This window comes from Schistocerca americana, chromosome 2 (assembly GCF_021461395.2).
Source record: "Schistocerca americana isolate TAMUIC-IGC-003095 chromosome 2, iqSchAmer2.1, whole genome shotgun sequence".
Classification (NCBI taxonomy): Eukaryota; Metazoa; Arthropoda; class Insecta; order Orthoptera; family Acrididae; genus Schistocerca; species Schistocerca americana.
In genome coordinates, this window is record NC_060120.1 from 956,686,790 (window position 1) to 956,708,083 (window position 21,294).

Consider the following 21,294-nt stretch of genomic DNA (forward strand, 5'->3'; position numbering starts at 1 on the left):
TGGCCAGTCGTATTGACGTCATCGAAAGTACTAATGACAATAAAGCAGACGATACTGCACCGATTTCATTTAACCAAACACCTGAATTTCAAAATTTACAGCAGACAATTAATGAGATCGATTCGTCTAATAACACGTTGCGTAGAAAATTGTCGAGTTTACAACAAGAAGTAACAGAGATGAAAAACATTTCAGTTAATAATAACATACAACAGACGCCACTTTATGAACATTTGTCAGACTCACGCAGCGCGTATAATTTGGGTAATCTACAGAGAGTACGGGACTTAAGATTCCGATCAACCTCAGTTCAATAGATTCTCTTACGATCCTGAACATGTTCCATCACACAGAGATGATAATTTCGACTACAAACATTTTCTGTCAGTGAGAAAGTTTAAAGTTTTTAAAAACGATAGAACGCAGATTCACCCACTGGATTGGATTCAACAATTTAGCTTTGCTCTTCCACCGACTTGGCCTGTAACGCATAAACTTGAATTTATTTGCAGTTTTTTGGAAGGCGAACCGGCAACTCGTATGAGACCGATCGCGAGGCAATGCTATTCAGTAGAAGAGTTTCAGAATGCTTTTCTATCTGCGTACTGGTCGAAGACGACACAGCGCGGAATTAAAGATCAACTAATTAGTTTGCCAAATTATGAGAACTCCAATTTTCCCAGTGTCACGCAATTTTTTGAGTATATGGTCCAACAAAATCAGTACCTAAGTGAACCGTACAGTGAATCTGCACTTATACAATTATGCATTTCCAAATTACCACGGTCATTACGAGTGTCACTTCTAACGGGCCAGCAAAAAGAAAACATTTCAGCATTCAGAGATTTGTTACAGCTCTTGGAAGTACAGCAATCCGATTATTCTTTTGTAAACAAAAACTTTTCTTATAATAACCAAGGTCAACAAAAGTACAGCAATTATGATCAGACACGTAATTTCAATAGGAAAAGTAACAGACGCTTTAGGAACGACAACTATCAGGACTTAAATCACAGACAGAATTCTGTTTATCAATATCGTCAAAATCATCAGCAACAGGAACCACATTTTGGTAATAATAGAAGTTTTCCACCGCAACAGCATGAAAGTCAGACGGTTGGAATACGTAACCAACAATGTAATGCACAAGGTCAACCAGGCTTTAATGTTCCGCCGCGTGCACGTATAGTCCCAGATCCAACAAATAGTAATGCACGGCAGCAAGGAAACAACTACGTACAGAGAAGACAGTATTTCAATTCCTATCGCAATACACCGTATAGGAATGACTATTACGACAGACGTAAAAATAATGAGAACAATTTTCAGCGTACATCTAACAACAGTCGGACATACCAACAGCAAAATTATACACAAGAACATATTCTCATGAATGAACCCGACAGTAGGTATCATCCAGAGCGTAACACGTCTGGAAGAAGTAATAGAACGGTTCAAATAGTAGAAATGCCACAGAATCCTCCTAATGATAATAACACGTCAGATAGAATCTGACTAGATACTGTACAGGACGCATCTTCTAATAACACAAGCACTACCTTTGACAAGCAAAATGTTGTTCACGAAAATGTAATTACTTTTGACGATATCAGAGACACTCTCTTGCAGGAAAGACCAGTTGTTCAGAAAACTATTTCACATCCTGTTATCGAAATTAAAATTGGTTCATCGAAATTCTCAGCAGTAATTGATTCCGGCTCACCTATATCAGTAATAAATGAAGAGACTTTCAACGAGTGTAACAAAGAGAATACGTATCCGACATTACCATTAGGCAAAACAAAAGTGAAGGGAGCAGTATCGAGTAAAGGAGTAGACGTTAAATTACAAACGCATTTATCATTTTGTATTGGAGGTCATACTTTCCACTCTAATTTTTGGATTGTTCCTTTATTGACAACAGACATTATTTTAGGTACGAATTTTCTGGTACAACACGACGCAGTTATCGATTTTCAAAATTCTTATTTAATGTTAAGGGATGAAAATGTACAACTTGCTTTAGAATTTCAGCACTCATTATCTGCGGAAGAACAAACAATTAACCGCACAGAGGTCATTTCCGCAACACGTAACATAGACTATAATCCCACATTGTTCACGGATACGTACGTACACAACTATAATACTCCAGACGAAGCTGACTACGACGTAATGCAATTGATTTCTGATAAGGTTAAAGAGAGCAGTGCAACTACAGACGACGAACGAACGCAATTACACAAAATTCTTTTACAGCAATCTCCAGTTTTTGACAACATTCCTGGTACTATGTCCGGATTTATGTATGAATTTCAAGTCAAACCGCACGACACATTTAAAGCAAAGCATTATCCCATTCCATATATTCACAGAGAACAAGTTAAAAAAGAATTGCAGGATATGCTTGATCAAGGAATTATAGAACCAGCAGTTAGTCCGTACATAAACCCGCTGCATATTGTTAAGAAAAAGGATGGCTCACTTCGCCTCGTACTTGATTCACGTCACACTAATGACATTATTATTAATGAAACAGATCGACCACAGACTCTAGAGGAACTTTTACAGAAATTTCATGGTACAGCTATTTATTCTACATTAGATTTGAAATCGGGATTTTGGCAAATTCAACTTCATCCAAATTGCAGAAAATATACAGCTTTTCTCTGTTTTGGCGACTGTTATCAATTTTGCAAATTACCGTTCGGCTTAACTATTTCTTCTGCAGCTTTTATTCGCGGTTTGAACACAATACTTCCGACAGAACTTAAAGACAGAATTACGACGTACGTAGACGATATTCTTATCGCAGAAGCTAACTGGTCTGAACACAATCTGATTCTTGAACAACTGTTACAAACTTTTCGTGCACAAGGACTTACAGTTAACCTCAGTAAATCGCATTTTGGCAAAACTTCTATAAAATTTCTTGGACACGTAATTTCAGCAGAAGGCATTGCAACTGATCCGGAAAAACTTCAAGCTCTACGTGACATTACTATTCCTACGACAAAGAAGCAATTACGCAGTTTTTTGGGCTTAATTAATTTTTTTCGTAAATTTATTCATCATTCTGCTTTAGACACACCCAGGTTATGCCAATTAACAGGTAAAAACACTATTTGGTCTTGGGATAAGCAAGCACATTCTGAATTTGTGAACCTGAAACATGCTTTGTTGAATGCTCCACTTTTATCGCACCCAGATCTTACCAGAAATTTTTGCATTGCCACTGACAGTTCCAATACCGCTTTAGGCGTACACATTTTCCAGGAAATTGAAGAAGATGGCTCTACAGTAATTAAAAACATCGCATTTGCAAGCCGCATTTTGTCACCTGCTGAGCGAAATTATTCCGTTACAGAACTGGAAACATTATGTGTTGTATGGGCTTTCACGAGATTTAGGCACTTTCTTTATGGCAGACATACCACCGTTTACACAGACCACAGAGCGATACAATTTTTACTTTCGGCCAAATTCACTCACGATAGATTAAGTAGATGGAAACTGTATTTACAGGAATTTAATTTTACGATTGTTCACATTCCCGGCACACAAAATGTTATAGCAGACGCACTATCGCGTTTTCTCGGCAACAATCAGCAAGACGTAGCAACCAACTTCTGCAAAACAAATTTCAGTGTCATGTACATTCAGCAAGTTGCATTTGAAAATTTTATTTCATCGTCATTACAGGACATAGCACAAGAACAAAACAAAGACAATGTGTGGAAAGAAATTAAACACCTTTGGCAAGATAGGAAAAATGTTACGATTAGGAACCACTACACTGTACGCAATGACATTCTGTTTCGCCGCTCTCATCCTGACAGCAACAATTGGTTATTATGCATTCCTGACGAACTGGTTAACAAATTAATCTGGTACACTCATTTAAGTTACGCACATTACGGAGCAAGAAAATGTTTTCTTATACTGAGACAGAACTGTTATTTTACCAACATGGAGAAACGTATACGACGAGTTTTAGCGTCTTGTAAAATTTGCCACAAAGCTAAATCAGACACCACTTCACATATTCCTCCATTATATCCCATTATACCTGTTAAATTAAGACACATGGCCGCTGTAGACATTTTTGGTCCAATTCCGAGAACTAACAGAGGTTTTTGCTACATCTTTGTCGCTGTTGAGCTTACTTCAAAATTTGTTACTTTCACTCCGTTACGCAAAGCTACTGCTAAAACTGTTTCAAAAGCATTTGTAAAACATTTTCTATTTCATGTAGGGCATGTAATGAAAGTAATTTCTGACAATGGATCTCAATTTCGTAGTAGCGTATGGACACGCATGTTACGAGCCAGAAACATTTCTCCGATCTATATATCCAAGTACCACGCTTCTTCGAACCCCTGTGAAAGATTAATGAAAGAAATTGGTAAGCTGTGCCGAATATACTGCCACAAAAGACATATTGATTGGGATACACACATACTCTCATTCCAAGATGTGATTAATTCCATTCCAAATGAATCCACTATGCTATCTCCGTCTGTTATACTGAAAAACGTTGAACCACCAAACAAAATTAAAGAATTAGTAAAATTCCCCAAATGTCGGCGACTAAGACACCACGAAATAATTGACATTGCGCTGAACAACATCAAACGTGCCGCAGAGCGCCGGAGAAGACAGCAAAAACAGGTTTGTAGACGCCGAGACTTTCACGTTGGACAGAAAATATTAGTACGTACACACTATTTATCCAGCAAATTAAAAGGTAAGTGCAGTAAATTTGAACTTCTATACGCCGGTCCATATCGGATTCGCAGCATGCCTCACCCCAATGTTGTACACGTCGAAACTTTGAGAATCAGAAAATCGAAAGGCAATCACCATATCTCAAACATTAAACCGTTTATTGAGTGAAGACACTTTATGATTCAACACACTATGATGTCATTTACTAATGCAATTATTTCACCTGACTAATTACTGATGATTATCGTATTTTTTCTTGGCAAGTGCCCGACAAGGTAAGGTTAGCAGGTCGTTTTTCTTGTCGTTACACATCAGACCGTGCATATTTTTTCAGAGACACTTACGTAATTTATGACTAATTAAGCAATGTTATCTAATGACATGTTAATTTCGTTACATTTTTTTCCATTAAAGTCTTTAATTCTCGCCTCTATACAAGCTGAACATAACGAACGTCACATTTTGTCTTTTTATGTATGATTGTATTCCAGTTTTGTTTGTATGTATTGTGAAATAGTTAGGATATAACACACACCAGTTGACTTTGACATTTTTTGCCTTATGACATCTCAACATCGTGACTGTTTTACATTTTTTTTTGCTGCTGCATTGTATTATTCTGTGTACATTTTTGCATCTGAACACTGTCAATGTCTTTGACACATTACGTTTTCTGTCATGTTATGCTGTATGGCTAATTGTGTCACCATAAACCAGTCATTATCTAGTGGGTATATGATTTAAATGCAAGACATTAATCCTTGTTCATCAATTTCAGAAAGAAATGATGCGTGTAAGAAATAAATTCAACAGAAATGGGAATTTCACCTACGGAATAAACGAAAGAGGATGCAATAACTTTATGAGGAAGAGTAAATGGATCAGGATTGGCAGGCATTAACAAGAATATACTATACTCATTGTAGAATAGCAGTCTTAACTAATTTTTTCTTTCAGAATACAAGGTGATTGATGCAGGCTGTCAGACAGAACTACACATCTTAGTTTTAGTGATGAAATACGCTAGAGATAAGGAATAGTTGTATAATGAGTAATGAAGTGATTTTTTGCAGATGATAATGAATACTGATGAATAATGATGAAGGATATGCTGTTATGAATAATGAAGTTTTTCTTTACAGGTGATGATAATAATGAAGTTATGATAGTGTGGATAATGAAGTGATTGATAATGAAGTTTTTTCTTTACAGATGAGGATAATGTTGAAGTTATGTATTTATGCTATGTAGTTATTTAAGTATTTGTTGCAGTTTGTTTTGACAGCAGGTGTTACATTGCATAGTAGGATGACGGAAAGTTTTGGAAAGGACAGCTATGGAACACATTTTTATACACATTTCACTACCTGTTAATTCGAAGTTCACTACTTTTCAGCATAGTGTGCGTTTCTTCTTTCAGGTCAATAATCCATTTTATATTTTTCAGGAGAAGTTTTTCATGATGCTTACTAAACCTGTTACTTATTATACCTGTTCTAGTACTTGCATTTTAATTTTTACCCATTTGTGTTTATCATTTATAAATGTGATCACATATACTGCCTTATTACATAACCTTGCTACAGCTGACTCATGACGAATGACGTTACTATCCTCATTTGCAGCAATAGGTCAAAAACAAATAGTGTTATGCCTCAGCAATTAATTATCGATCCCAACACAATGCATTGCTAACAAAAAAAAAAAAAAAGTATTACCAGTCCCAAGTAGTGATACCAGTTTGAGAAAGTTCTGAGTAATACTGATTAGCTCTGAATAGTATGTCACTTCAGTAATGACTTCTTAATGAGACAAAAAAAAAGTGTATATATAAAATAATGCTTTGTGACTGGCTAATAACTGCCACTGTTTATTGTAATGAGACTATTTATAATGCCTGTGATTATTAATGCTTTCATTGTAATTAGCTGATTATTAATAATGACTTCATAATGATCTGAATAATACTGAATGAGGAACAATGTTTTATTGTAATGAGACTACTTATAATGCCCATGATTATTAATGCTATGACTGTAATAACTGATTTTTTAATAATGACTTCGTAATGATCTGAATAATACTGAATGATGAACTATGTTTTTATTCTATTCAATACTTGCTGGCCACTGAGTGCCAATAATTAATGCCACTCAATTGTTATTAATTATGCCATTAATTAGCTCTTGTTTTCAATGTTCATACTTTGTAATTGGAAATGAATGTGACTGTTTAATAATGCTTTGTAATTAGAAGAAGGCTAATGATTCTTACTATTGGAATGACAAATGATTAATTAACTGACAAATAATTAATTAACTATGCTATACTTTGTAACTGGAAAAGAATATGATTCTTACTATATTGAAATGACAAATGATGCTATGCTTTGTAATTAGAAGGCTAATGAATCTTAATTACTGTTTAATAATGCTTTGTAATTAGGAGAAGGCTAATAATTCTTACTATATTGGAATGACAAATAATTAATTAACGATGCCATACTTTGTAACTGGAAAGGAATGTGACTGTTTAATAATGCTTTGTAATTAGGAAAAGGCTAATGATTAATACTATTGGAATGACAAATGATTAATTAACCATGCTATACTTTGTAACTAGGAAAAGAACGCTACTGATTCTATGTAAAACAATTAATGAACATTTTTCTGTAATACTACATACTTGGTACAGAAATGTTCAATAACTGGGCTATGGATGCCACAAACTACTAATTAAGTCTGTAATTGTCAATATTATGTGACTTGATGTCCTTCACCTCATGAGTTAACTACCCTGAATTACTGCAATGTCCATTTGTCCTGTTTATCCTAGTGATCATGGAGCACTATCTTTGGTTTTGCACTAATTCTACGTTGGTGTGCCTTGTAAGAGCGTGGTGTTGACACGACATGCTGTCCACCACCGTGAGCGATGAAGACGTTATTATGGTCCCACTGTTTGGTGTACCTAATGTACTGCCAAAATGAAAACATGTAATATTACTACGACAATTCAGTGTCTTGGCTACGCTGATAAATTCTGATGGGAAAAGAACTTAGAGTTGTGTCACTTGATGTTGTACTTCTGTGGAAAGATATGGACTTTCAGAACAGCTGTGTGCAATCTAATGTGCTACAACCATGATGCAATCCTTCCCTTTCCTATCCTAATTCTTGTCACATAGTGAAAATCATTTTTTGCTAACATTATTTATGTTCATGGCTATACATTTTTTTTTAGATTTGCTCAACTCCAGTGCGAGTACATTTATGTCACTGGTCGACATGATGTTTTGCCATTATGTTTGTTTATTGCGAAAATGCTAAAGACATATTTTTTCGATTTGTTCTGAAGTACAGTATATGTACACTCTTGTCTTTTATATTGTATATACATTTTTATTTTAATGATATGTTTTGAACTACAGTGCATGTGCACTTATGATAGGTGTTAATATGTTTTCTACTGAACTTCAGTGCCTGTGCACTTTTCTCATTTTTCAATATGATTTGTACTACTATACTGTATATTCAATACTTCAATGCGTATGCACTTATGTCATTTGTTACTAATTGTATATACATTTCATCATTTACTGATATGTTCTCAACTGCAGTGCATGTGCACTCATGTCACTTGTCAACATAATATTTTTTGCCAGTCTGTTTATTTGTTCTGAATATGCCAAAGAATTTTTTCAGTGCCTGTGCACTTTGTTATCTGTCAAATAATTTGTATATACATTTTTCTGATTTGCTACTATGTTTTGTACTCATATCTTGTCTTTGTCTTATATATTTTGTACTCAGTGCGTGTGCACAACATTTAATTCATGTACTACATCTAAATATTCTGTAAATTGTAGAAGTTTATTAATTAAAGAAAAATTTTGCCGCGATTGGCAAGTCCAAATGACTCACCATCGCTGCCAAATTTTTGCCCCCCCCAGTGGAGGGTTATGAAACACGTATGTAACGTAGCAGCGATGGCGAGGCATTGCAGCGTCTCTGACCAGAGAGTCTGCGCTTGACCGCGCGAGTGTTGCGAGCAGTTCGCTAGTTGTCGCTATGCAGAGCAGTACTCTGTCAGTAGTCGTTGCGAGTCTGTAGCTCTGTTTAGTTGAGTGCAGTACTCTGTCAGTAGTCGTTGCGAGTCTGTAGCTCTGTTTAGTTGAGTGCAGTACTCTGTCAGTAGTCGTTGCGAGCAGTAGCTCTGTTTAGTTGCGTGCAGTATGTCGGTAATAGCAGTCGAGTGGAGTTGTGTGTGTGAGGAGTCGGCGAGCGTCGACATGGCATTCTGGTCAAGAGGCTAAATGAGGTATATTATTAATTAAGGTAATGATCACATAATGTAAAGTTCTCCAACAAGTGCCCCAATAATAATTTTTATTTCAAAAGCATTTTTTCAAAAATTTTATTTTTTATTGAACTAAAGATTTCGTTGCACTTCCCATTTCATTCCACTTCCGTTAAAGAAAAATTTCAGTAAAATCACAGAAAAAAGGAATATTATTATTTGCAATGCAGTTCCTCCAAGCCGCGCGCAAGAATAAGAGCAGAAATTTGACATCCAGTTATACTGAGGTAAGAATTTAATTCTGATTGTTTTATACAGGGCCAAAGACCGATATTTCGGTTTAATTGAATTTTCTTATCACTGAATAGACTTTAATTTTTTGTGAGGAATTTATATTTGAGTCAGATTGCGGTTCTCATTTTTATTGTCATTAAATGTAATTGCTGGAGAGGTTACACTTAGCGCAATGTCCATTAGCATTTCTTAAATAATATTGTCAACCATTTCTTTTTAAATTTTTGTGGGGAGGTTACAAGGTGTAAATGAAGAAACTAAAGAAGAAAAGATCTTATGGATTAATCCGAAGCCGTCTTCAACCCTCTTTTGCAGACCACTGAAGTTAGAATTTACAAAGGAAACAGAGCAAACGTCTTTAAATGAGAAAGCGTATTACGACAAACAGATCGAACAATTCCAGTCATTCTAAACAGTTATTAATGGGAAAGACATTTCCATTAAATACAATTTAAGCATGAGCATGGTAGATGGTAAAGTGTGCAATGCTATCATCAACACGAAATCTGCGCAACTGTGCTATCTCTGCAAGGCTACGTCTGCCCAGTTTAATAACATTGACGATGTTTTGAAAAAACAAGTTACCGGCGATTATCTGCAGTACGGACTATCAACTCTTCACGCCTGGATTCGATGTTTTGAATGTTGTATTCATTTGGCATACCAAATGAAAACAAAAAAGTGGCAGGCACGTAAAGCAGAAGATAATGAGGAAAAAGCAATACTGAAAGCCAACATTCAAAAAGCTTTCAAAGAGCAGCTTGGAATTGTAATTGACATGCCGAAACAAGGGTTTGGCAGTACGAATGACGGAAACACCGCTCGACGTTTTTTTGAAAACACTCCAACATCAGCGCTGATAACTGGAGTTTCCGAAGAACTAATCCACTGTTTCCATATAATTTTGCAGACGATTTCGAGCGGACGTCAGATCGACTTTGAAAAGTTTCGAGCATACGCCTTAGCAACTGCCAGGCACTACGTGAAAGAATGCCCCTGGTACAACATGCCAACAGCAGTCCACAGATTGTTGATTCACGGTTCAGACATTATTTCTTCAGCCATTTTACCCATCGGTCAACTATCAGAATGCTCAGGAATCAACCAATAAGTTGATAAAGCAATATCGCCTCAGTTTTTCTCGAAAGTTTTCAAGAGTTAAGACTATGGAAGACGTGTTCAGGAGATTGTTGGCAACGACAGACCCCTACGTTTCTTCCTTACGCAAATCTTCGCCGAAGAAACTGAAGAGTTTGTCGCCAGAAGCCGTTGCCCTCTTAGTTCCTGTGGCGGAAGACTATGAAGATTCAGATGCAGATGCAGATAATGAGGAAACAGTGTTTGAGGATGATGACGATTCAGTTGAAGCAGAAGATGAAAAATGAAAACTTGAAAATTAAGTTATAAAAAATTTACAAAATAAATAATTGTAATTAAAATGAAATAATTTTTTGTAATATTTTACACCATCTTGTAACCTATATTTGGTCCTTTCTTCGAGTTTTCCACTTTTTTGGTTTATTTTTTTAAGCATTAACTACAATAACCCCTAAATACTGACTTTTATATGAATAAAAATATATAAATATAAATAAATAAAAAGACATAGATTTTGACCGCCATCTTGGATCCACCATTTTTAAATTTTTTGAAGTCTGTCATCATCAGTAACCTCGATAATTCCCTAAAAATTACTTTTATACGTAAAAAATGATAGTAGTGTACATAGAGCCTGCCATCTTGGGTCCGTCATTTTGTTTTTTTCACTTTTTGATATCATATTCTTAATCAGAAACTCCGTAAACCCTTACATACTAAGTTTGGTACAAATTGAACAACTACTTATGTTTTGACCAGCTTTTTGGGATTCTGACCCACTGTGCGATACCACAGTTCATCAAGAGTAGTGACTGGCGAATTGTGACGAGCCAGTTGCTCGGCCACCGTTGACCAGACGTTTCCAATTGGTGAGACATCTGCAGAATGTGCTGGCCAGGGCAGCAGTCGAACATTTTCTACATCCAGAAAGGCCCGCACAGGACCTGCAACATGCGGTCGTGCATTATCCTGCTGAAATGTAGGGTTTCGCAGGGATCGAATGAAGGGTAGAGCCACGGGTCGTAACACATCTGAAATGTAACGCCCACTGTTCAAAGTGCCGTCAATGCGAACAACAGGTGACCGAGACGTGTAACCAATGGCATCCCATACCATCACGCCATGTGATACGCCAGTATGGCGATGACGACTGTAGGCTTCCAATGTGCGTTCACTGCGACGTCGCCAAACACGGATGCGACCATCATGATGCTGTAAACAGAACCTGGATTCATCCGAAAAAAATGACGCTTTGCCAATTGTGCACCCAGGTTCGTCGTTGAGTACACCATCGTAGGCGCTCCTGTCTGTGATGCAGCGTTAAGGGTAATCGCAGCCATGGTCTCCGAGCTGATAGTCCATGCTGCTGCAAACGTCGTTGAACTGTTTGTTCAAATTTTTTTTCGGGTAGAGACGTGGCTGCACGATCCGTTACAGCCATGCGGGTAAGATGCCTGTCATCTCGACTGCTAGTGAGACGAGGCCGTTGGGATCCGGCACAGCGTTCCGTATTACCCTCCTGAACCCACCAATTCCATATTCTGCTAATAGTCATTGGATCTCGACCAACGCGAGCAGCAATCGCGTTTGTGATAGGCTACAATTCGCCCTTTATCAAAGTCGGAAACGTGATCGTACGCATTTCTCCCCTTTACACGAGGCACCACAACAACGTTTCACCAGGCAACGCCGGTCAATTGCTGTTTGTGTATGAGAAATCGGTTGGAAACTTTCCTCATGGCAGCACGTTGTAGGTGTCGCGAACGGCGCCAACCTTGTGTAAATGCCCTGAAAAGCTAATCGTTTGCATATCACAGCATCTTATTCCTCTCGGTTAAATTTCGCGTCTGTAGCGCGTCATCTCATGGTGTAGCAATGTTAATGGCCAGTAGTGTATTAGGAAAAGCAAATGCCGGAATGAGATTCGTGGGAAGAGTCTTAAAAAAGGGAATGCAACTCATCCTCAAGAGAATTCACTTATAAGACAGTTGTTCGACAGATTCTTGAGTATTGCTGATCGATCTCGGACACTTACCCGGTAGGACTGGTCTAACAGGTAGAGGAGATCCAACATAGAGCGGAGTGCTTCGTCGCGGGATCGTTGACAAAGGCGGGAGATCGTTACAGAGATTCACAGCAATCTCCAGTGGAAGACGCTACAAGAGAGACATTGTACATCTCGAAGAGATTTACTATTGAAATTTGGAGAGAGTGCTTTTCGGGATGAGTCGGACAACATATTGGTCTCCCATACATACAGCTAACGATATGAGCATGACGACGAATTTCCAGATATTAGAGCTAATACAGAGGCTTACCGACAATAATTCTTCTGACGCGCCATCTGCAAGGAAGTTGTACCAAAATTGCCTTCCACCGCAAGTCGGAAAGTGGGTTGCGGAGTATTGATGTAGATGCAAAGCTTGGTGGAATAGCGAAACGAGATGATGGCGCAGTCAGATAAGTCCGTAGAGAAAATCCGAATGATGGGAGAACAACTTTCACACAGATTCTGGTGGGAGGAAAAAAATCTAGAGCGGACAAACTGTTTCTCATTGGTGGGCGATTTTTTAGACGGGGACTCAGTGGAGGACAGGGCAGAACCACGAGAAACGACTATCGTACACGTCTCTTGCTCGCAGATCTTCGGGGTACACAGTTTGCGGCAGAGAGAGTTTGTGGCAGAGAGGAACACAGACGCTCTTGGCTTGGCGGCAGATGATATTTCGATTTCGCCTTGCTTTGAGGCAGCCTCAATTATCAAAGGAATTCCGGTGACGTCCATGTGCACGATCTACAGTCTACTCGTCAACACACATCAGTGTGGTGAGAATACGTGGTGGCATAGGCTGGTTTGGACGGACAGTATTAGCGGTTTTCCAACATTTCAGTAAATATGAACAGACTCGCCTCTGACCTGGAAGACAAGGATAGTTGCATGTTTAATTTCACTCCTCTTTCTGGTACGATTGCACTATCACTGTTGTTCACCCAGGGCTATGTGCGCTAACTTAACGTATTAGAAAACTCATTATCACGGACCTCATTCCTTGTCAGATAAATATGCCAAACCTGTCAGAGTATGTTGTATGTTGTAACTTTCATGTTTCAGTCAGTTGCTTTTGTGGTGCCTTCAACATATTTCTATGTAATTCCGTTATTAATCTGTGTATTGTATTGTATTGTACTGTACGTTAACCGGGGGCCTAGAAACGACGGAGAGGCTCCGTCCCGCCGCTGCCGCAGTGGTCCGCAACCCCACGGCGACTACCGCAGTCCACTTCACCCTTCCGCCGCCCCACACTGAACCACTCTTTCAGGGTTATTGTGCGTTTCGGCCCCCGTTGCCCCCGCCCCCACCCCCCACCCCCGCTCTCAAGGAATGTCACACACCAGACGAGTGTAGCCCCTATGTTTGCGTGGTACAGTAATGGTAGTATACCGATACGTGGACAAGTTGTTTGCGCAGCAATTGCCTACGTGGTGTAGCTGAGGCGGAATCAGGGGGAACCAGCCCGCATTCGCCGATACAGATAGAAAACCGCCTAAAATCCATCCACAGACTGGCCGGCTCACCGGACCTCGACACGAGTCCGCCGGGTGGACTCATGCCGGAGACCAGGCGCTCCTTCCCACTCCGGTAAGCCCTGCGTTAGACCGCTCGGTAACCGGGCGGGCATTAATCTATGTAAACTGAATATTTGCTTGAAAACAAAACTGTGTTCACTTTGGCCAAGTTTTAATTTTACAGTAAGTGAATCCTTTTCACGCAGTCTGATAATATTGAATTATATTATGGCGTGTTTTCTATTAATAGCGTTCATCATAATCCGTTGTGCAACACTTTTATCGAGTAACTGAGTTCCTTGAGGTGCAGACTGGTTCTCAGCATCCAACTCATGCGGATCATTGCACCATTCCAGAAGAAAGGGACGGCGAGTCTTGCATTTCGCATTAATGTGAAGTTTAAAATCTTATCCCAGTATCTCTTGCATCTATATGAAACGTGTGATTATTCAGAAACACGGGATGTCCACTCGTCAAACGGTATTTTGTGACACCCTCACAATATCGGGAATGAGAATATCATAGAATTTTTCTTTCTTGAGACGTCAGTCTTCTGACTGGTTTGATGCGGCCCGCCAAGAATTCCTCTCCCGTTCCAACCTCTTAGGCACTTACAGCATACGCCCTCAATTGTTTGCTGGACATCCAATCTCTGTCTTCCTCTATAGCTATCACCCTGTAACCATGCAAATTATTTCCTGGTGTCTTAAAAAGTGTCCTATCACCCTACGTCGGCGGAGAAACTCAATTCCTTACGTATTAGTACACCTAATTTACATCATTCTTCGGTAGTACCACAGCTCAACCGCTTCGATTCTCTTCTGTTCTGGTTTTCCCACAGTCCATGTCTCACTAACGCACAATGCTGTGCTCCAACGGTACGTTCTCAGAAATTTCTTCCCCAGATTAAGGCCTATGTTCGACACCAACGGACTTCTCCTGGCCAGGCATGCTCTTTTTTCCGTAGCTAGTCTGCTTTTAATGTCGTCCTCACTCCGTCCATCATGGGTTGCTTTGCTGCCTGGGTATCAGCATTCCTTTAATTCATGATACCCAGTTATGATATTAAGTTTGTTGCAGTTCTCATTTTTGCTACTTGTCATTATTTTCGTCTTTTTCCGATTTACTCTCAATCCATATTGTCTACTCATTAGACTCTTAGTTCCATTCAGTACATGCTACAATACTTCTTTAGTTTCGCTGAGGTCTGCAATGTCATCAGCGAATCTTATCACCGATATCCTCTCACCCTAAATTTTAATCCCATTCTTGGACCTTTCTTTTATTTCTGTCATGCTTCTTTGATGCACACATTGAACAGTAAGGGTGCAAAACTACATTCCTAAATTACACCATTTTTAATCCGAGAACTTTTTTCTTGCTCGTCCACTCTTATTATTCCCTCTTGGCTCTTGTACATACTGTATATAACCGTCCTCTCCCTGTAGTATACCCCTACTTTTCTCAGAATTTCGAACATCTTATACCATTTCACATTGTCGAACGCTTTTTCCGGGTCGACAAATCCAATGAACGTGTCTTGATTTTTCTTCAATCTTGCTCCCATTATTAACCGCAACGTCAGAACTACCTCCCTCCCGCCGGAGGTTCGAGTCCTCCCTCGGGCATGTGTGTGTGTGTGTTGTTCTTAGCGTAAGTTAGTTTCAGTAGTCTGAAGAAGTGTGTAAGTCTACGGACCGATGAACTCAGCAGTTTGGTCTCTTAGAAATTCACACATATTTGAACTTTTTTTGAACATAACTGCCTGTTTGGTGCCAGTACCTTTCCTACAGCCAAACTGCACGTTATCTAACACATTGTCAATTTTTTTTCCACTCGTCTGTATATTATTCTTGCCAAAAACTTGAATGCGTGACCTGTTAAGCTGATTATGCGATAATTGTCGCACTTGTCGGCTCTTGCTGTCTGCGGAATTGTGTGGATGATGTTTTTACGAATGTCTGATGGTATATCGCCAGCCTCATACATTCTACACATCAAAGTGAATAGTTTTCTTGTTTCCACTCCTCCCAATCATTGTATGAATCATTGGGCGAAATGGAACAGAGCAATGGAATGTTATCAATTCTTTCCGCCTTATTTGATCTTAAGTAATCCAAAGCTCTTTTAAGCTCTTATTCTAATACTGGATCACCTGTCTCTTCACTGTCGACTCCTGTTTCTTCTTCAATCACATCACAAAATAAGTCTTCCCTCTCGTAGATACCTTCAATATACTCTTTACACCTATCCGCTCTCTCCTCTGCACTTAACAGTGGTATTCCCTTTGAACTCTTTTTGTTACTACTCTGGCTTTTAGTGCACCGGAGGTTGTTTTGACTTTTCTATATGCTGAGTTCGTCCTTCTGACAATAATTTCTTTTTCTATTTCTTCATTTTTTCATGCAGGTATTTTGCCTTAGCTTCCCTGCGCCTTCTCTTTTCTTCATTTCCAAGGGACTTGTATTTCTGTATTCCTGAATTTTCCTGAACATTTTTGTATTTCCTTCTTTCGTCGTACAGCTGAAGTTTTTCGTCTGTTACACATGGCTTCCTCGCAGTTAAATCCTTTTTACCTAGGTTTTTCTCTCCGAATTCTGTGATCGCCCTTTTTAAAGAAGTCCATTCTTCTTCAACGGAGCTGCCTACTTAGTTATTCAACATCGCAGTATCTGTAACCTCAGAGAACTTCAAGTGTGTCTCTTGACCGTGATCTGCTTCCTTACACATTGCTTCTTCCTAACGAGTCTCTTAAATGAAATGATAATTAAATAGACACCCTAGCTGCAAGCAGGCGTTGATACACTTCATTGGGGACATGTTGAAAATGCGTGCCCCGACCGCGACTCGAACCCGGGATCTCCTGCTTACATGGCAGACGCTCTGTCCATCTGAGCCACCGCGGGCACAGAGGATAGTGTGTCTGCAAGGACTTATCCCTTGCACGCTCCCCGTGAGATCCACATTCCCAACATGTCCACAACACTACATTCGTAGCGCGCCTAATAGATGTTTGCCCATCATACTCATTACTCGCGGCAGATTAATCTACCAAGTCCCGTAAGAGTTCGGGCATAGCGTGTGCGTTCGCACAAGAAGGTCAAAGGCCGGGAACCCATATTTTTTAACTATATATGACGGTAGTATCTGTTCCCGAAATAACAGTTACCGTGGATGACCATGCAGCTTTGCTAGAAATGAAATGATAATTAGACACCCTAGCTGCAAGCAGGCGTTGATACACTTCATTGGGGACATGTTGAAAATGTGTCCCCCGAACCCGGGATCTCCTGCTTACATGGCATACGCTCTATCCATCTGAGCCACCGCGGGCACAGAGGATAGTGTGTCTGCAGGGACTTATCCCTTGCACGCTGCCCCTGAGATCCACATTCCCAACATGTCCACAACACTACATTCGTAGCGCGCCTAATAGATGTTTGCCCATCATACTCATTACTCGCGGCAGATTAATCTACCAAGTCCCGTACGAGTTCGGGCATAGCGTGTGCGTTCGCACAACAAGGTCAAAGGCCGGGAACCCATATTTTTTAACTATATATGACGGTAGTATCTGTTCCCGAAATAACAGTTACCGTGGATGACCATGCAGCTTTGCTAGAAATGAAATGATAATTAGACACCCTAGCTGCAAGCAGGCGTTGATACACTTCATTGGGGACATGTTGAAAATGTGTCCCCCGACCGGGACTCGAACCCGGGATCTCCTGCTTACATGGCAGACGCTCTATCCATCTGAGCCACCGCGGGCACAGAGGATAGTGTGTCTGCAGGGACTTATCCCTTGCACGCTGCCCCTGAGATCCACATTCCCAACATGTCCACAACACTACATTCGTAGCGCGCCTAATAGATGTTTGCCCATCATACTCATTACTCGCGGCAGATTAATCTACCAAGTCCCGTACGAGTTCGGGCATAGCGTGTGCGTTCGCACAACAAGGTCAAAGGCCGGGAACCCATATTTTTTAACTATATATGACGGTAGTATCTGTTCCCGAAATAACAGTTACCGTGGATGACCATGCAGCTTTGCTAGAAATGAAATGATAATTAGACACCCTAGCTGCAAGCAGGCGTTGATACACTTCATTGGGGACATGTTGAAAATGTGTCCCCCGACCGGGACTCGAACCCGGGATCTCCTGCTTACATGGCAGACGCTCTATCCATCTGAGCCACCGCGGGCACAGAGGATAGTGTGTCTGCAGGGACTTATCCCTTGCACGCTGCCCCTGAGATCCACATTCCCAACATGTCCACAACACTACATTCGTAGCGCGCCTAATAGATGTTTGCCCATCATACTCATTACTCGCGGCAGATTAATCTACCAAGTCCCGTACGAGTTCGGGCATAGCGTGTGCGTTCGCACAACAAGGTTAAAGGCCGGGAACCCATATTTTTTAACTATATATGACGGTAGTATCTGTTCCCGAAATAACAGTTACCGTGGATGACCATGCAGCTTTGCTAGAAATGAAATGATAATTAGACACCCTAGCTGCAAGCAGGCGTTGATACACTTCATTGGGGACATGTTGAAAATGTGTCCCCCGACCGGGACTCGAACCCGGGATCTCCTGCTTACATGGCAGACGCTCTATCCATCTGAGCCACCGCGGGCACAGAGGATAGTGTGTCTGCAGGGACTTATCCCTTGCACGCTGCCCCTGAGATCCACATTCCCAACATGTCCACAACACTACATTCGTAGCGCGCCTAATAGATGTTTGCCCATCATACTCATTACTCGCGGCAGATTAATCTACCAAGTCCCGTACGAGTTCGGGCATAGCGTGTGCGTTCGCACAACAAGGTCAAAGGCCGGGAACCCATATTTTTTAACTATATATGACGGTAGTATCTGTTCCCGAAATAACAGTTACCGTGGATGACCATGCAGCTTTGCTAGAAATGAAATGATAATTAGACACCCTAGCTGCAAGCAGGCGTTGATACACTTCATTGGGGACATGTTGAAAATGTGTCCCCCGACCGGGACTCGAACCCGGGATCTCCTGCTTACATGGCAGACGCTCTATCCATCTGAGCCACCGCGGGCACAGAGGATAGTGTGTCTGCAGGGACTTATCCCTTGCACGCTGCCCCTGAGATCCACATTCCCAACATGTCCACAACACTACATTCGTAGCGCGCCTAATAGATGTTTGCCCATCATACTCATTACTCGCGGCAGATTAATCTACCAAGTCCCGTACGAGTTCGGGCATAGCGTGTGCGTTCGCACAACAAGGTCAAAGGCCGGGAACCCATATTTTTTAACTATATATGACGGTAGTATCTGTTCCCGAAATAACAGTTACCGTGGATGACCATGCAGCTTTGCTAGAAATGAAATGATAATTAGACACCCTAGCTGCAAGCAGGCGTTGATACACTTCATTGGGGACATGTTGAAAATGTGTCCCCCGACCGGGACTCGAACCCGGGATCTCCTGCTTACATGGCAGACGCTCTATCCATCTGAGCCACCGCGGGCACAGAGGATAGTGTGTCTGCAGGGACTTATCCCTTGCACGCTGCCCCTGAGATCCACATTCCCAACATGTCCACAACACTACATTCGTAGCGCGCCTAATAGATGTTTGCCCATCATACTCATTACTCGCGGCAGATTAATCTACCAAGTCCCGTACGAGTTCGGGCATAGCGTGTGCGTTCGCACAACAAGGTCAAAGGCCGGGAACCCATATTTTTTAACTATATATGACGGTAGTATCTGTTCCCGAAATAACAGTTACCGTGGATGACCATGCAGCTTTGCTAGAAATGAAATGATAATTAGACACCCTAGCTGCAAGCAGGCGTTGATACACTTCATTGGGGACATGTTGAAAATGTGTCCCCCGACCGGGACTCGAACCCGGGATCTCCTGCTTACATGGCAGACGCTCTATCCATCTGAGCCACCGCGGGCACAGAGGATAGTGTGTCTGCAGGGACTTATCCCTTGCACGCTGCCCCTGAGATCCACATTCCCAACATGTCCACAACACTACATTCGTAGCGCGCCTAATAGATGTTTGCCCATCATACTCATTACTCGCGGCAGATTAATCTACCAAGTCCCGTACGAGTTCGGGCATAGCGTGTGCGTTCGCACAACAAGGTCAAAGGCCGGGAACCCATATTTTTTAACTATATATGACGGTAGTATCTGTTCCCGAAATAACAGTTACCGTGGATGACCATGCAGCTTTGCTAGAAATGAAATGATAATTAGACACCCTAGCTGCAAGCAGGCGTTGATACACTTCATTGGGGACATGTTGAAAATGTGTCCCCCGACCGGGACTCGAACCCGGGATCTCCTGCTTACATGGCAGACGCTCTATCCATCTGAGCCACCGCGGGCACAGAGGATAGTGTGTCTGCAGGGACTTATCCCTTGCACGCTGCCCCTGAGATCCACATTCCCAACATGTCCACAACACTACATTCGTAGCGCGCCTAATAGATGTTTGCCCATCATACTCATTACTCGCGGCAGATTAATCTACCAAGTCCCGTACGAGTTCGGGCATAGCGTGTGCGTTCGCACAACAAGGTCAAAGGCCGGGAACCCATATTTTTTAACTATATATGACGGTAGTATCTGTTCCCGAAATAACAGTTACCGTGGATGACCATGCAGCTTTGCTAGAAATGAAATGATAATTAGACACCCTAGCTGCAAGCAGGCGTTGATACACTTCATTGGGGACATGTTGAAAATGTGTCCCCCGACCGGGACTCGAACCCGGGATCTCCTGCTTACATGGCAGACGCTCTATCCATCTGAGCCACCGCGGGCACAGAGGATAGTGTGTCTGCAGGGACTTATCCCTTGCACGCTGCCCCTGAGATCCACATTCCCAACATGTCCACAACACTACATTCGTAGCGCGCCTAATAGATGTTTGCCCATCATACTCATTACTCGCGGCAGATTAATCTACCAAGTCCCGTACGAGTTCGGGCATAGCGTGTGCGTTCGCACAACAAGGTCAAAGGCCGGGAACCCATATTTTTTAACTATATATGACGGTAGTATCTGTTCCCGAAATAACAGTTACCGTGGATGACCATGCAGCTTTGCTAGAAATGAAATGATAATTAGACACCCTAGCTGCAAGCAGGCGTTGATACACTTCATTGGGGACATGTTGAAAATGTGTCCCCCGACCGGGACTCGAACCCGGGATCTCCTGCTTACATGGCAGACGCTCTATCCATCTGAGCCACCGCGGGCACAGAGGATAGTGTGTCTGCAGGGACTTATCC

At 41.2% G+C, this 21,294-nt stretch overlaps 9 non-coding genes across 9 annotated transcripts; all 9 read right to left on the reverse strand.

Annotated features, from left to right (window-relative positions):
* Positions 1–17,683: 17,683 nt before the first annotated feature.
* Trnat-ugu lies at positions 17,684–17,757 on the reverse strand. Its single transcript has one exon. It is a non-coding gene; the product is annotated as a tRNA-Thr (tRNA).
* Positions 17,758–18,121: 364 nt separating this feature from the next.
* Positions 18,122–18,195, reverse strand: Trnat-ugu. Its single transcript has one exon. It is a non-coding gene; the product is annotated as a tRNA-Thr (tRNA).
* Positions 18,196–18,559: 364 nt separating this feature from the next.
* Positions 18,560–18,633, reverse strand: Trnat-ugu. Its single transcript has one exon. It is a non-coding gene; the product is annotated as a tRNA-Thr (tRNA).
* A 364-nt stretch (positions 18,634–18,997) lies between these two features.
* Trnat-ugu lies at positions 18,998–19,071 on the reverse strand. The gene has a single exon. It is a non-coding gene; the product is annotated as a tRNA-Thr (tRNA).
* A 364-nt stretch (positions 19,072–19,435) lies between these two features.
* On the reverse strand, positions 19,436–19,509 carry Trnat-ugu. The gene has a single exon. It is a non-coding gene; the product is annotated as a tRNA-Thr (tRNA).
* Positions 19,510–19,873: 364 nt separating this feature from the next.
* Positions 19,874–19,947, reverse strand: Trnat-ugu. The gene has a single exon. It is a non-coding gene; the product is annotated as a tRNA-Thr (tRNA).
* A 364-nt stretch (positions 19,948–20,311) lies between these two features.
* Positions 20,312–20,385, reverse strand: Trnat-ugu. Its single transcript has one exon. It is a non-coding gene; the product is annotated as a tRNA-Thr (tRNA).
* A 364-nt stretch (positions 20,386–20,749) lies between these two features.
* Positions 20,750–20,823, reverse strand: Trnat-ugu. The gene has a single exon. It is a non-coding gene; the product is annotated as a tRNA-Thr (tRNA).
* A 364-nt stretch (positions 20,824–21,187) lies between these two features.
* Positions 21,188–21,261, reverse strand: Trnat-ugu. The gene has a single exon. It is a non-coding gene; the product is annotated as a tRNA-Thr (tRNA).
* Between the last annotated feature and the right edge of the window lie 33 nt (positions 21,262–21,294).